Here is a 12,835-nt window from a genome sequence, read left to right as displayed (position 1 = left end):
GGCTGAGGACTGCCTGATGTTTCTTTCTCCTTTCTCTCTGTTGATATTTCCTAAGCTCCCCATGGAGTTTCTGCATTTATGTCAAGTATATTTTGAAAGACAGCACTGCAATCATTGCTTCAGCATCACACAGCTAGTTTCCAGCAGGCATATTCCATCTCCTTATCAGATACAGCTACAAAAGGGAAATGGTGTAGGGAAGATAAAATCTCTTTTTAAATTAAGCAAAATAAGCTTTTCATTGTTTGGCTTGGATTTTGTAGGGCACTTCCAAAGCACTGAAGATCTCTTTTTATTTCCAACATATTACCTGTGATGACTGGACGTGGCGGTATTTATAAGTGTACATCACATTAATCAGTGATTACTGCAATGGATTGGCTGTGTATTTGCTTTCTGATCTGAGGAGTGTTCAGTCCCGTCTCTGCTTGCAGAGCTGATCAGTGAAACAGGCCATGATAAAAGCTGTGTGAGAAAGCTTCCTTCTGTACTAATTGGATGAAACTTGGAAACCGGAGGCTTTACTGGGAGCGCTGCCTATTTTCCTCATAATTATTTGCATATTCAGTTTAACAGCAAAACAAGCCTATAATTGTTCAGTTCAGAAAGGAAAAGCTTCTGACCACGTACGGCGGTCGGAAGAAACATGTGCAACTAGTACATCAACACTAAATAGCGCTAAATCAGCACTACCTGCGCTCATTTGGGATGGGGAAGTGTATCAAACAATAACTTCAGAAGCAAAGGATATTAAGGGAAGGAAGCCAGCAAGAGCCAGGTTTAATGCATGCTTGTTAGTACAAGGAAGAACTTCTCTGCTGTTCAGCACGTAAATTACATTCACCATCTAATCACGCCGCAGCGATCTCAGGTGGTTTAACATTCAGATATGTTTTGTAAACAATTTACAGTTGATGTGCAACTCACAACAACTCACAACAGCGTTGCCACTGCCTTTAAATTTAATCATAAGAGTGAGGTGAGACCTAAATGTGAGCCTCCCGCTTTGATGTCTGACATAAATAATGTACGCTGAGATCCTCAAACGCTATTTGGCTCCACTGCTTGCTGTGGATTGAATGTCACAGCTTCATGCTGCTGTGGAGAAGTAACACCACCAAAATAACTTGATCTAGCTATTTAACCTTGCAAATATATACCAGGAAATGGGACAAAGTATGGGGAAAAAAAGGGGGGTGGGGTGGGGGAAGCATTAAAAAATAAAATAAATAAGGTTGAAATTGAGTGTATTGCTTGCAATTCAAACCCATATATATATATATATATATATATATTTATTTTTTTTTTCTCATAATTTTGTTCCATCCAAACCCATACAACTGTCTGGAGCAGGAATGGTTATCGTAACGCCGTTACATTCCAGCACATACTTTTGTATCTACTGGTCAAGTACTTCTTCAAAACAGGATTATTGAATCAGTTGATAGGGAGTCAAACACTGAAGCACATTCTCAAGCACATTCTCACAAATGAGCTCTAAGTTTCACATGAGAAAGGACTGACAAAACATTCAAAAGCCACTCCGAATCTGACTGTTCTCCTACTTTTCAGTGCAAAGGAAAGGAAAAGTAATGTTTTAGAGTATGACATTACATATTATCTTTTCACTGCAGATCAGTTTCATCTGTAGTAACTTCTGCCTGCAATTTCTACTGACAACAATTATCCCTTCCATCAAACTGGATAATAAGCTAAATAACCATCATGTTTTCTTTGGTGCGACTTCCTAGGTTATGTAGATCATATAAATCTGTATAGCAAGAATGCACACCAAGGGGACAGACAGACTTCCACCACTAATGTTCCACCTGAGATTTCAAGCTCAGACAACTCAGCCAACACAAAACAGATGAGGCTGAGCCAGGAGAAAGCAGATCTTTCATGGATGCGGTCCCTGGCACCAATTCCAACTTGTTCTTGACACTGAAGCTGCGCAGAAGTTTAGCTTAAAGCTTGGCTTGTCTTCTAAACCAGCTAGGAAAACAATGCCATCAGCCACTCTCACACCTCTACAGCTGCACTCCGTTTGCTCAAACCAGCTTAAAAATAAGTCTCTTAAACATCTTCTGTCTCGAAATATTTCAAGAGAAAAAGGCGAGTGTCGCTGTTTCCGGCCATTAGTAACTTTCTGAAATAACAAATGGAAACCTGGAGACACCATCCACTGCTGCTATTTCCTTAAAAGTGCAATTGGGCCATTTACCAGCTCCAGCAATGGAGCATCCTTTGGAGTCTGTATCCTTCCTGAAAGGATGTTTCTCTTTTGCTGCAGAAGATGGATCATAAACCACCACGCACCATTGCACGTGTAGAGAACGGATCCAACTGGTTATGGAGGAACTGCAAAACAACTGGAGGAGCACTGACACAAGAAGGTCACATGTTTTCCAGGCTTCTTCCTTCTCTATGTAGAATACAAACTTCTTTTCCCCCCCCCCCCCAATTTATAAGTTCTCCAGGGGGAATTTTATAGGGATTTTTCTTCCTCGCTCTCTCTTCTTGATTTTAATGCATGAAGAAATAATTCATGTCCAGGGAAAATGGTTCTGAATCTCACAGGATTTTAAATATTGATCTAAACGAAGTTTGTTTTTTATATGGAAGCCGTAACAAGCGATATATTCAACAAATGCAAAGCTGTGATTGGGACAGAGCTAAAAAGTTTGCATACATAAAAAATAAATGGAAATAATAAAGCAGTGAGTTCTGCAGTTACTTAAGATCTTTATGTTCTTCCAGCTACTACCACAGCTATCAAAGGCTTAACTGGTAAGAATTAGGGACCAAGTATTCAGTACCCTATAACCATCACACAGAAACATCTAATTGCGTGTTTGGCTTCATAGTAGCTACAGTCCAGCCTTACAGTTTTTATTCAGTCCCTACTAGCTAACACAGGATCTTTGCCTAAACAACGATAAGAGCAGATGTTCTATAGCCGTAATTAAACATAATTAAATATTGTGTGACAAAGTCTTATTTGCCTGGAAGAGGCCCTAACTCCTCAAAAAGACACAGCAGGACTGTTTGAGGAAGAGCTACTGATCCATACAATAAGAAGATAAAAGTTTGGGCTCCGGGCATTTTTGCTTAAGACTCTGTTTGAATGCTTTAATTTGCAAAGTATGAGGCAGATTATTTGCTTTATTTTAAAGTATGTTTTCGGGGCTGTGTTTATTAAACGGTACGGCTCTATCTGAAATGTACATGTTTGTATTTCACAGCAAAATAAACTACTAATAAGTGAGAAAGAAGTGATGGCATCTCGTGCCTGCAGGACTACAAAGCTGGATATAATGCAGCTTCCTTTCCCAAACAGTGGAAAAAACAACTCAGAAGAACTTAAGCAAAAAAGCTTTGAAAGAATTCAACTTTTCTATTCAAATCATGCTCTTTTATTGGGTTTGTAAACACTAGGATCTGTCCCTCATAAGCTAATTTAGCTTCAACAAAGGTATTTAATTGTTTACTGTACATTACAGCTCTAAACAGGCATTTAAAACCAATAAGAATCCCTTTTCAAGCTAAAGAACCTAAAATAAAAACATGGCTGTCGAGAACTCTGGTCTTTTAGCCCATGAACTTTGACACTGCCCTTTAGTCATCAGTCTAAGAATAAAATAATAAAAAAACAAGAACTATGTGCTACAACTGCATTTCCTGTAACATATGTTCATGATTGAGGTATTTAACCAGCACAGGATGTGCTCAGACAGAACGGAAACTGTCCCTCTGCAGCAGCCAGCTGAGCTCCCAAAATAAAGCGTCGAGGAGTTTGCCAACCACAATGCGACAAAGGCTCCGCTTCCCAGCAGGGGGGTTTTAACATGGTGATGAGATGAATGAATATTTGCTTAATAACATTGATACATCTTACGGAAGAAAAGGATAGAGATATTCCTTTAAAGGATCCAGATGATGCAAGCCTGCAGACAGATCGATTTCCAGCATGGCTTTTGGTTCCTATTTGTTTGAAGATGTGGGAAGCATGAAGTACTAGTAGCAGAAAGGAATAAAAAAGGACTATGGAGAAAGGTCCTTGCACTGATGTTGAACCCTAAATAAAGCCGCATGCATGGTGGGTAGTGAAGAAATATTACTTCTTCTGAAGAAAACTTACAGAATCAGCCTGAAGCAAAAGGAGAAAAATAAAGCTGTTAAGTCTAGTAGAGAAACTTCACCTCTGCCACATTAATGCCCTGCTGCCTTGTGTGCTTGGTGCTGGAGTGCAGCCAGCAAGGCAGGGAAAGGGATGGCTCCCAATTGTGGTGCCATGTCTGAAGCCCTGCATCCTGTCCTGACCTCCCAGAACAAGAGGAGACTTTTCAGCAAACTGGAATCCTTCCAGCACGGGACCACAAGGATGGATGAGGGGCTAGAGCCCATGAAATAAAAGGAGAGGCTGAGAAAGCTGGCAAAGTCAGCCTGGAAAGGAGCAGGGTATGGAAGCATCAGCTCATGGCATCCACTAACATGATGGGGGGCTGCAAAGAAGATGGACCAAATGCTTCTCGGAGGTACCCAGAGTAAATATGAGGGGAAAAGGACACGTGCTGCTGCAAGGAGCAGCAGCAGAGGACACGAGAAGTAAAATGGTGCAGAAGAGCAGCTTAGCGCTGGGGTGGTTGACCCAGAAGAAAGAGGTGAATACATAACATCCTGGATGTTATTCAGAATTGAACTGGAAAAAGCCCTGACCTAGCTGCAGGTAGCTTGGCTTTGAGCAGGGGCCTTGAGGGGCTAGAGGGGTCTTGAGATCCCTTCCAACCTCAGTTATTCCACAGCTTTGCTCAGGAATGAGGTGAAATGGCTGAGTTCTGCCTGGTAGGGAGCGTGAAGACTTCACTGCTGTGAGCTGGGCTTGGAAGAGAGCCCCATCACACAACAAGAGCTACCTGCTAGAGGAGGCTAGCACCCAAACTTGGCACCCACCTGTAGCCAGTCTTCTAGCTAATATAAAGCTAAATCTTTCTGAGAGACAAGATTTAGAGATACAGATGATGACATAGGTGATAATATGGATAATGATACAGACATAGACATAAAGATGTGTATGATAGATATAGATGTAGGTGTAGGCATAGATATAGATGTGCACATGCATATAAATATGGATATAGCCATGCTGCCAAAAGCTGTTTCGCTGGAATGAATGGCACCTCCATGAAAATCATCTGACCTGTCATCCTGAAACCAGAGGCAAACAGGAGTGATCCACACCTGATTTTTAGGCAGAGGGTGTTTTTACATTGCAGAGCTGAAAAGTGAAATGAGTATTTATATGAATACTGAAACCAGTATTCAAATCAAATATTTACATTTCAGTGACTTAGCAAAAATTATCGATGTATTGACTTTGGATATCTTTATTTAGAATAACCCTACTAAAATATAACAAGTTTTGATGACTCACTATCCAGAAGTAATTCCCTGTGAAGCTTCTAACTGCAGGCATTTGATGCAAAAATAACACGAAGAACAGCAAGAGGCACACATGCTAATGAGGCTACTGATAACAGTAAGGGGAATGTGAGAATGTGTGGAAGAAGCAAGAGTAAAATACAGAAAACGTATAACCTGTGTGAAAAGATGGAGGAGATCTTCAAACACATTAAAAGGCAATTGCAAAACAGACGGAAATAATGTGTTTTCCATGTCTGTGGTGCGTGAAATGAGAAGGAACAGGTTTAAATTGCAGCAAGGCAAATTCAGATTCAACACTGGGAAATGTCTTTACAGGGGTTTTTTGTCACGATGCTGTAATCATAGCATTGTTTGCAACCTTTAAGGAAACACGAGACAAATATCTGTCAGAAGTGATCTATCTCTACGTGTTCCTGCCTAGGAACAGGAAGATGCGCTGCATGAACTTCGATAGCCCTCCAAGTGCAATGGTTTCATACAGAAACTTCTAGATATCTAACACAAGGATAAAAAAATGCTTCCAGATCTAAATTAAGGTCCCAGATAGGATGTGAATTGGAGTTACAGCTGTAAATGAAAGGTCAGTAATCAGGAGTTTTTAGGAAAAAATGGCTAGCCTTTCTTTGTGACAGTGTTTGCTAAAGAAATTCCACAGTAAGCACCTTGACATTAGGAAAGTTGCATAGAAATAAGCTGAAGGCATTTTTTTGCTCAGCACTGAGCAAGCAGATGAGGCAGCAGACAATTATCAAGTGAATCCTCCATGAGTGTGTTATGGAGAATGTCTAACTATCAAATCACTTGTGCTTCCGTTCTTGAAACGCAGACATAAACCAGACTTTCTCTTTGGTCACTCATGACCAGAAAGACTGAAATAACGACGGGGATTGCTTATGACTTTCCAGGTCTACAGGCTGCATTTATGAAAGGGGTTCTGACTTACTTTGAGAATTTACAGGTAAAGAAAGCAGAATGGGACATTCCAAATTTCTCAGCTCATCTTTCAGGATACAGAAAATAGCAGCCCCAAATGAACTGCTGGTTCTGAGCAAGTGGCTCCATGGCCTCTTTAGCAGCATGACTTTAGGCAGCACACATCTTCGTCTCTTTCCCTTCCTCTCAGCTATTTAAAAAAGGTGACTTCATTCATGCATCTAATAAAATCACAAAGGCTCAAAAGCTTAGTATGCTGAGCTCAGTGATGTTCTTAGCTCTGTCTCTTAATAATTACTTTCACAGTGCTTCCCTCCACCAGTAAGATGAGCTCGATGAATTGGAGCTAACTTCATTACACGGCAGAGCCAAGAGCAGCTTCTGCTTCCTGTCACATTCCCAGAGGTAAAAGCCTCCTTCCAGCTTGTGCTGCAGAGTTCAGACCACAGCACACATACACATTTTACTCAGGCAGTGTGATTTCATCAGTCCACACATGCTGACACTACACGTGCTTGTGTGTAATTGCAGCTAAAAACAGTCCAGATTTTCTTAATGTTAGTACAAACATTCTGTAAAAACAAAACAAACAACCGAACAAAAAGCCCATTGACTTGTAGCAAACTCACTGAAAGAAGCGAAAATGAATGGTGTCTTCCCTAAGATGGTCCTGCTTTATGTATAGCTGTTGATTTCCCTTATTTAGTTGACAGTTGAGGTGCTACATAGCAGCTCTCCTAGATGTCTTACATCTTCATTCCCTTTTTGACTTGGTTTGCATGACATTTGCTTCTGTTTCTTTCCACTTTTCTTTATGTACTGCCTTTTGTCACCATGGCTTTCCCTCACCTGGATAACCATCTTATTCTTGTTGTGGCCCATGTGTGTTCTCACTGTATTCCATGTAAGAGGAATATGTGTTTTTGGTTTTGCTCCTCATCAGTATTTTTTATCATTGATGGGTTTTTTTGACCCTTTATCCCTGACTTCCAGCTGTGTGGTTTCTCTCAGGGCTCAGTAACTACAATCACAGCTTTTCACTGCACTATTATTATAACCTGAATGTAAATGTGTAAGGTGGTACCTTATTCTGCCCCGCGGTGCTCCAGAAGGCAGTGTAATTGACGCAGGAATTAGGACCAGAGGATGACTCTTCTGTATTGTGAAGCAGGGACCAGCCAAAGAAGTGGGAACAGACAGCAACTGGAGTTTAAAAAAAGAAAGATCTTGTGACTAATGTGAACTCCACACCCAGACTCAGATGCCTTCATCTCTGAGACTCTGGGGCGTCGGCATACGATAATATATGATCAGCAGGATCCAAGCAGGCAATATGTATGCTTAACAAATACCTGCAAATAATAACAAAAATGTGACAGTGTTGATAGCTGCCTATTTGACAGCTTTGAATAAAGCATGAATGATTTTACAAACTGCTGCTCGGATACAGTAACAACACTCAGCTGTCCTAGTCACTCAGGCAGACATTTAGCCCTGTCTGCAGTGATGCTTCAAGAGGGTAACATGAGCCTACTGCAAAGCGTTATCCTAAAGTGTCAGAAGTCACTCATGCTTTGCTACACTTGAAAAGCTCCTCATTTTATGGGCAATATTGTACAGATAAACATTATTTGCAAGGTGATGATGAATAGACCCATGGTCAAACAACCTGAAGCAACATATAACTGAAGCTGTATAACAAGCTTGTGTTCCCATTTCTCCATGCAAGCTCCAAGACCAGACAACAAGATGTAAAACAGCACAGAACATATAGCCTCAGTTTAGAGTAGTGACCCTTCTTAAGTGGCGTACTAAATTTTATACAACCTTATGGCATCGATAAACTTGTTCAGGGTTTTCTGAATCCACATATACATGTGTTTTAGCCCTCCAAATATATGTATGAAATGTAGTATTTGTTCTTTTCAGGACAAGATGCTTTCTTAAAACCTCCCAGAGATAAATATTACAAACCTCCAAAGCAGTCTGGAAATAATAGCAGCACCTCTCTGCACTGGCAGAGTTTAATCCATCTCTGACCTAGATTATAAGACTTAGCAATCAGAATGATATAACACTCAACTCCTTGTCAGCAGATAAAGAGTAATAAAAGACAGTTCTTCCAAGGAACAGCAGATAAGAAAATCCGTATTATTCAATAGTCTTGCTTCAAATCTTCTTCAGAAATGAATCAAACTTAACAAATAAATAAATCATGAGATTGGCTTTGAAATCGTGAGGTCTGAAATACGAATAAATTCAGAGTTATTTATCTGCCATTGAGTTTTTAAGCCTCTAGAGTGTGCTCCAGTCATATTTTCAAGCATTTTCTTACAAACTGAAATGAGTAGATACTTTATCTCTAATGAAAGCTGAGATTGGTTTGTAAAGCCAGTAATTTAGAAGTTGAGTTTGCCAAGGAAACATGAGGTTCTGCAAACAAAAAACATCCTAACGTGACATGATTAACAAAACAGAACTATATCAAATTAGGAGAAAATTAAGAGAAAATGACCAAAGTGACAGCAGAAGGTCTGCAAGTGCATACCTGAAAAGATCAAGAAAAAGTGGCTGTGGTGCCAAGGAACGTGAGCTCCAAATCTTTATGGGATAACTTTGCCACCCACATGGTTTACCCATTCAGTCATCCTCCCAGTAAGCACTGATAACAACCAGCCATAGCAAAACGAGGTCTTTTGTTGCATATATATAATACCACCATGCCTTTACAAATCCCAAATGAATTCCTCAGAGAGGACTGCACTGCAAAAAGTTTCAGATCTGCTTTCCGTTAACTCATTCCTAGCTCCATTTATTTACCATCCAGGGTTCTTCCCACGTTCTTTGTAACATTCCCAGGCAATTCCTTTCAATATCTAGGGTTGGAAGCTTTCTTTTTATTTAAAAGAAAGCAGGTTATTAAGGAAGAACTGAAGTTTTTGGGAAAACATGGAACATCACAGTCAAACCAGGAAGGTCAGCAAGTCTGTAGCTGCCTAACCTGAGGAACAGCTCAGTATCAAAACACATGAGGTGTGGGGGCCATAGTGGCGAGGCTGGTCTCTTTTCAGTAGTGCGTGGGGACAGGACTAGGGGAAATGGGCTGAAACTTCAGCATAGGAAGTTCCACACGAATGTGAGCAAGAACTTCTTTATGGTGAGGGTGACGGAGCACTGGAACAGGCTGCCAGGGAGGTGGTGGAGTCTCCTTCTCTGGAGATATTCAAGACCCGCCTGGACGCCTACCTGTGCGACGTGGTGTAGGGAGCCTGCTTTGGCAGGGGGGTTGGACTCGATGATCTCTAGAGGTCCCTTCCAACCCCTACAATTCTGTGATTCTGTGATGAGGAGGTGGTGTCCACTAGCTCTCTCAATTCACCCTGCGTCCCAACAGTTCTCTCTACAGATGAGAAAGCAAAGTTCCAAATTATGCATCATACGTGGCATAAAAATTAACCACACCAATAATCTCCTAATTCACCCAGCAGTTCTGTAGTAAGTGTGTAGAATTAACCATGGCAAAATGCATAAGCAAGTTCAATTAGTAATCATTCATTGACATGACACATTTACTTACCAAATGACTACTGGATAATTTGATAAGCTAGAAGCCTCTAAGTATGGGTAGCAGGCAAGATCCTGTGCAAGACGCGTATTCAGACTTAATGGTGATCATTTTATTTTCTGTGCAGAACGCAGGTAAATCTAAAGCCACACATTTTAAAAGCTTTCATCTTCCAGTCTGCCCAAGAGCTGAAGATTTAGCCCTTCAGCCTCCTCAAGCTCCCCATGCCACACAGTGACTCAGCCTCAACACCAAAGATAAAAACCTTTGTCCTCTCCCTGCCCTACAGCCCAGTGGCTAAGACACTCCTAAGGGGGTTGATGTATGTCTTGTGTTCTCAGCATGCAACTGGATCAGCAGCTTGTGATGCGTGCTCCTTTACCAAGAACCACTGCACAGAGATTCCATCTGATGATGTTCCTTTAGTAAGAATTGCAATCTGATTTATTTTTTTTCTGTAAAAGTATGAATTAATGTAATAATTGGGACAGTATTTAACTTGTGCCTATAAACAAGGATGAAATTAATGAAATTACTTGAAATTACTTCCCTTCTTGCAAAATAAGTAAAGCCCATGCCAGGCCTGCTGGGAGAACCTTTGCCTTCCACCTACCTTGAGTAGGTACTCGATTAGGCATTTTCATATCATTCACACACACATTTCTCTCCTGTGTCCCCATTCTTTACCCCTTCTGCATGTTAGAAAAATAAGGAGCCTGAAAACACTGCTGGACCAAGCACCATAATTCAGCACAGCTGTGAAGTTCAGTATGCAAATAAAATACTTTTACAAAGTAAACCACATTGCTCATGAGTCTTTGTGTCAGTTAGTATTTTAGCATAGTAATGTTTAGGGCCACAGAAATTTGGGCCAAAAGAGAATGGAAAACAGGCTGGTAAATATCAGGAAGCTGGAATTGAGTTCACGGGGCACTGTGTACTGGTACAGAGTAGGAAAAGCTGAAAAAAAAAACCACACCTGTATGAACTAATGTGGATGCCAAATGCATGCTGCTGTCTCACTTACTGACTGACTTCATAACCTCCATCAACTATAGAAGCATATACATGAAGTCACACAACACATCCATCCAAAATGAAGTTATAAAAACCAGAAATTATTTTGGCTACTCTAAAAAATGCCAGAATTCATAATACTCAGAAATCACAGTGTAGCTGTGTGAAGCTGAATGATGTTGGATCCAAAAAGTATAAGTGAATGACAATGTGATACGTGACTTTTCAGCCTGTCAAAATGGGCCTGGTAGTGAATGAAGAAAATAAACTATATACCTGTTCATTACTAGTTGTAAATGAAACATCCCAATAATCTCTAGCCAGGTCACCAGAGGGAAAGGCATACTCTTCCAAATTAGAGCTGCATGTGAGTAGTGTTTCTCCCAGAGCACGAAATACCTAGAGGTTGACTTCTCCTTTTCCTCAAGAAAGGCAGTCTTTCCAAAGCTGTCCCAATGTACAAGTGGTGCAGGGTGAAGACTGACTGTTGCCCCTTTTTTATACCAGTATGCGATCCAGCTGTGCCACCCTTCTCAGGGCACAGCAATGAACAAGCCAATTCTTTCTATTTCTCATCTCACATGAAAATACTGTCTCACTTTCAATTCATGAACTCTTATCTCTTTCCTCCTTCAAAGATGAAGCCAGCTGCTCCATTACAAATATGCAAAAACAAATTCTGCAGATGAGTTTCTTTGATGCATATAAATCTCCATCAATTTCCAAATATTAGTCAGTAAACAGTAAGTCACAATGTGCCATGGCTTTATCGAGCACACCACGCAACTGATTTAAACCTGCTTGATTTTTTTAAGTCGAGATGGCTAAGGTAAGAGCAAAGGCAGACAGTGAATGAAGTACAGGCTGCATGTTAGTAAGCATTTTCAACTGTAAAAAAAATTAAGGCAAAAATCTTGACCTAGTTGTGTATCCTTCTTCCAATACACATTTCCTTGCTCAGCTAGAGTAGCACGTGACAGACTTTCTTCTAAAAACTTGCTAAAAACTACTCAGGTTCTTCTGCATGATTACAAGTGTAATAAAAAGCCACAAGTCAAAACTGTTCTATTAATCCATGTGGTAACTTCTGTATTTTCTGAGATGGATTTATGACAATAAAAACTGTTCTGGTTTTTAAAGTTGTTGGTAAATATGACAAAGTGAAAGCCATCAGAAAACAAGTTCAGTTTTCTATGAAAACAAACGTGAAATTGAGTTCTAAGGCTCCATATGTTGATCTGAGCAGCTGTACTGCAGATTTCTCTGTTTCCTTGAACTAACTTTGAGAAACCCAGCTTCGCTGCTTACTTCTTGATCTCCCATCAGCAGCTCCAAACACCAAAGCAGCCATATGTTAACGTAGAATGTTCCTTCTTTAAAAAAGCACGTCCTTTCATTTAGATTGACTGTGGGTGCAGAAGCTCAGCCTCCAAAGCTGGTTCAACATTTGTGTCTAGACGCGACCCTCTTAAACATATTTCATGCCCATAGATGGGTATTTGGCTCCCTGCACTTCTGACCATCTGTTGAGAGGGCATGATGCCCACTCACAAGTTAGCCAGAACTTCTGTCTGTTGCCAGGGGGAAGGGGATATGTGGTCCCGCAAGTGACATCTGTTCTACCAGTAGCCCTTTTATCTCCGAACAATGTTCCCATTTAATCTCAGATGCACTTGTAAAGAATAGTGTTTAAAAGACAAGCTGTTGAAAGACACTGGAAAATATAATATTGGGAGGAAGGAGAAACGTGATGGTCACCACAGGGGTACATTTCAGACCTAAGGGGAATTCTTCTAGTACTAAAACACTGGGAATATTGGAAGAAAATTGAAGGTGCTCTGGATATACAGGCAGCCTCGTGGCAGATGAAGTCAC

The 12,835-nt window shown here is 40.6% G+C and overlaps 1 protein-coding gene across 1 annotated transcript in view; it reads right to left on the bottom strand.

The window, feature by feature from the left end:
* ARHGEF7 (Rho guanine nucleotide exchange factor 7) overlaps positions 1-12,835 on the bottom strand; it is a 135,975-nt gene that overhangs the window by 108,042 nt on the left and 15,098 nt on the right. The window contains exon 2 of the mRNA XM_072343685.1: positions 7,463-7,581. The gene's annotated coding sequence lies outside the window, so the exon portion shown is untranslated. The remainder of the gene's footprint in view (positions 1-7,462; positions 7,582-12,835) is intronic.

The sequence above is a fragment of the Excalfactoria chinensis genome, chromosome 1 (genome assembly GCF_039878825.1).
Source record: "Excalfactoria chinensis isolate bCotChi1 chromosome 1, bCotChi1.hap2, whole genome shotgun sequence".
Lineage (NCBI taxonomy): Eukaryota > Metazoa > Chordata > Aves > Galliformes > Phasianidae > Excalfactoria > Excalfactoria chinensis.
Note: the sequence above shows the minus strand (reverse complement) of the source record. Positions and strands in the feature narration are given on the sequence as shown.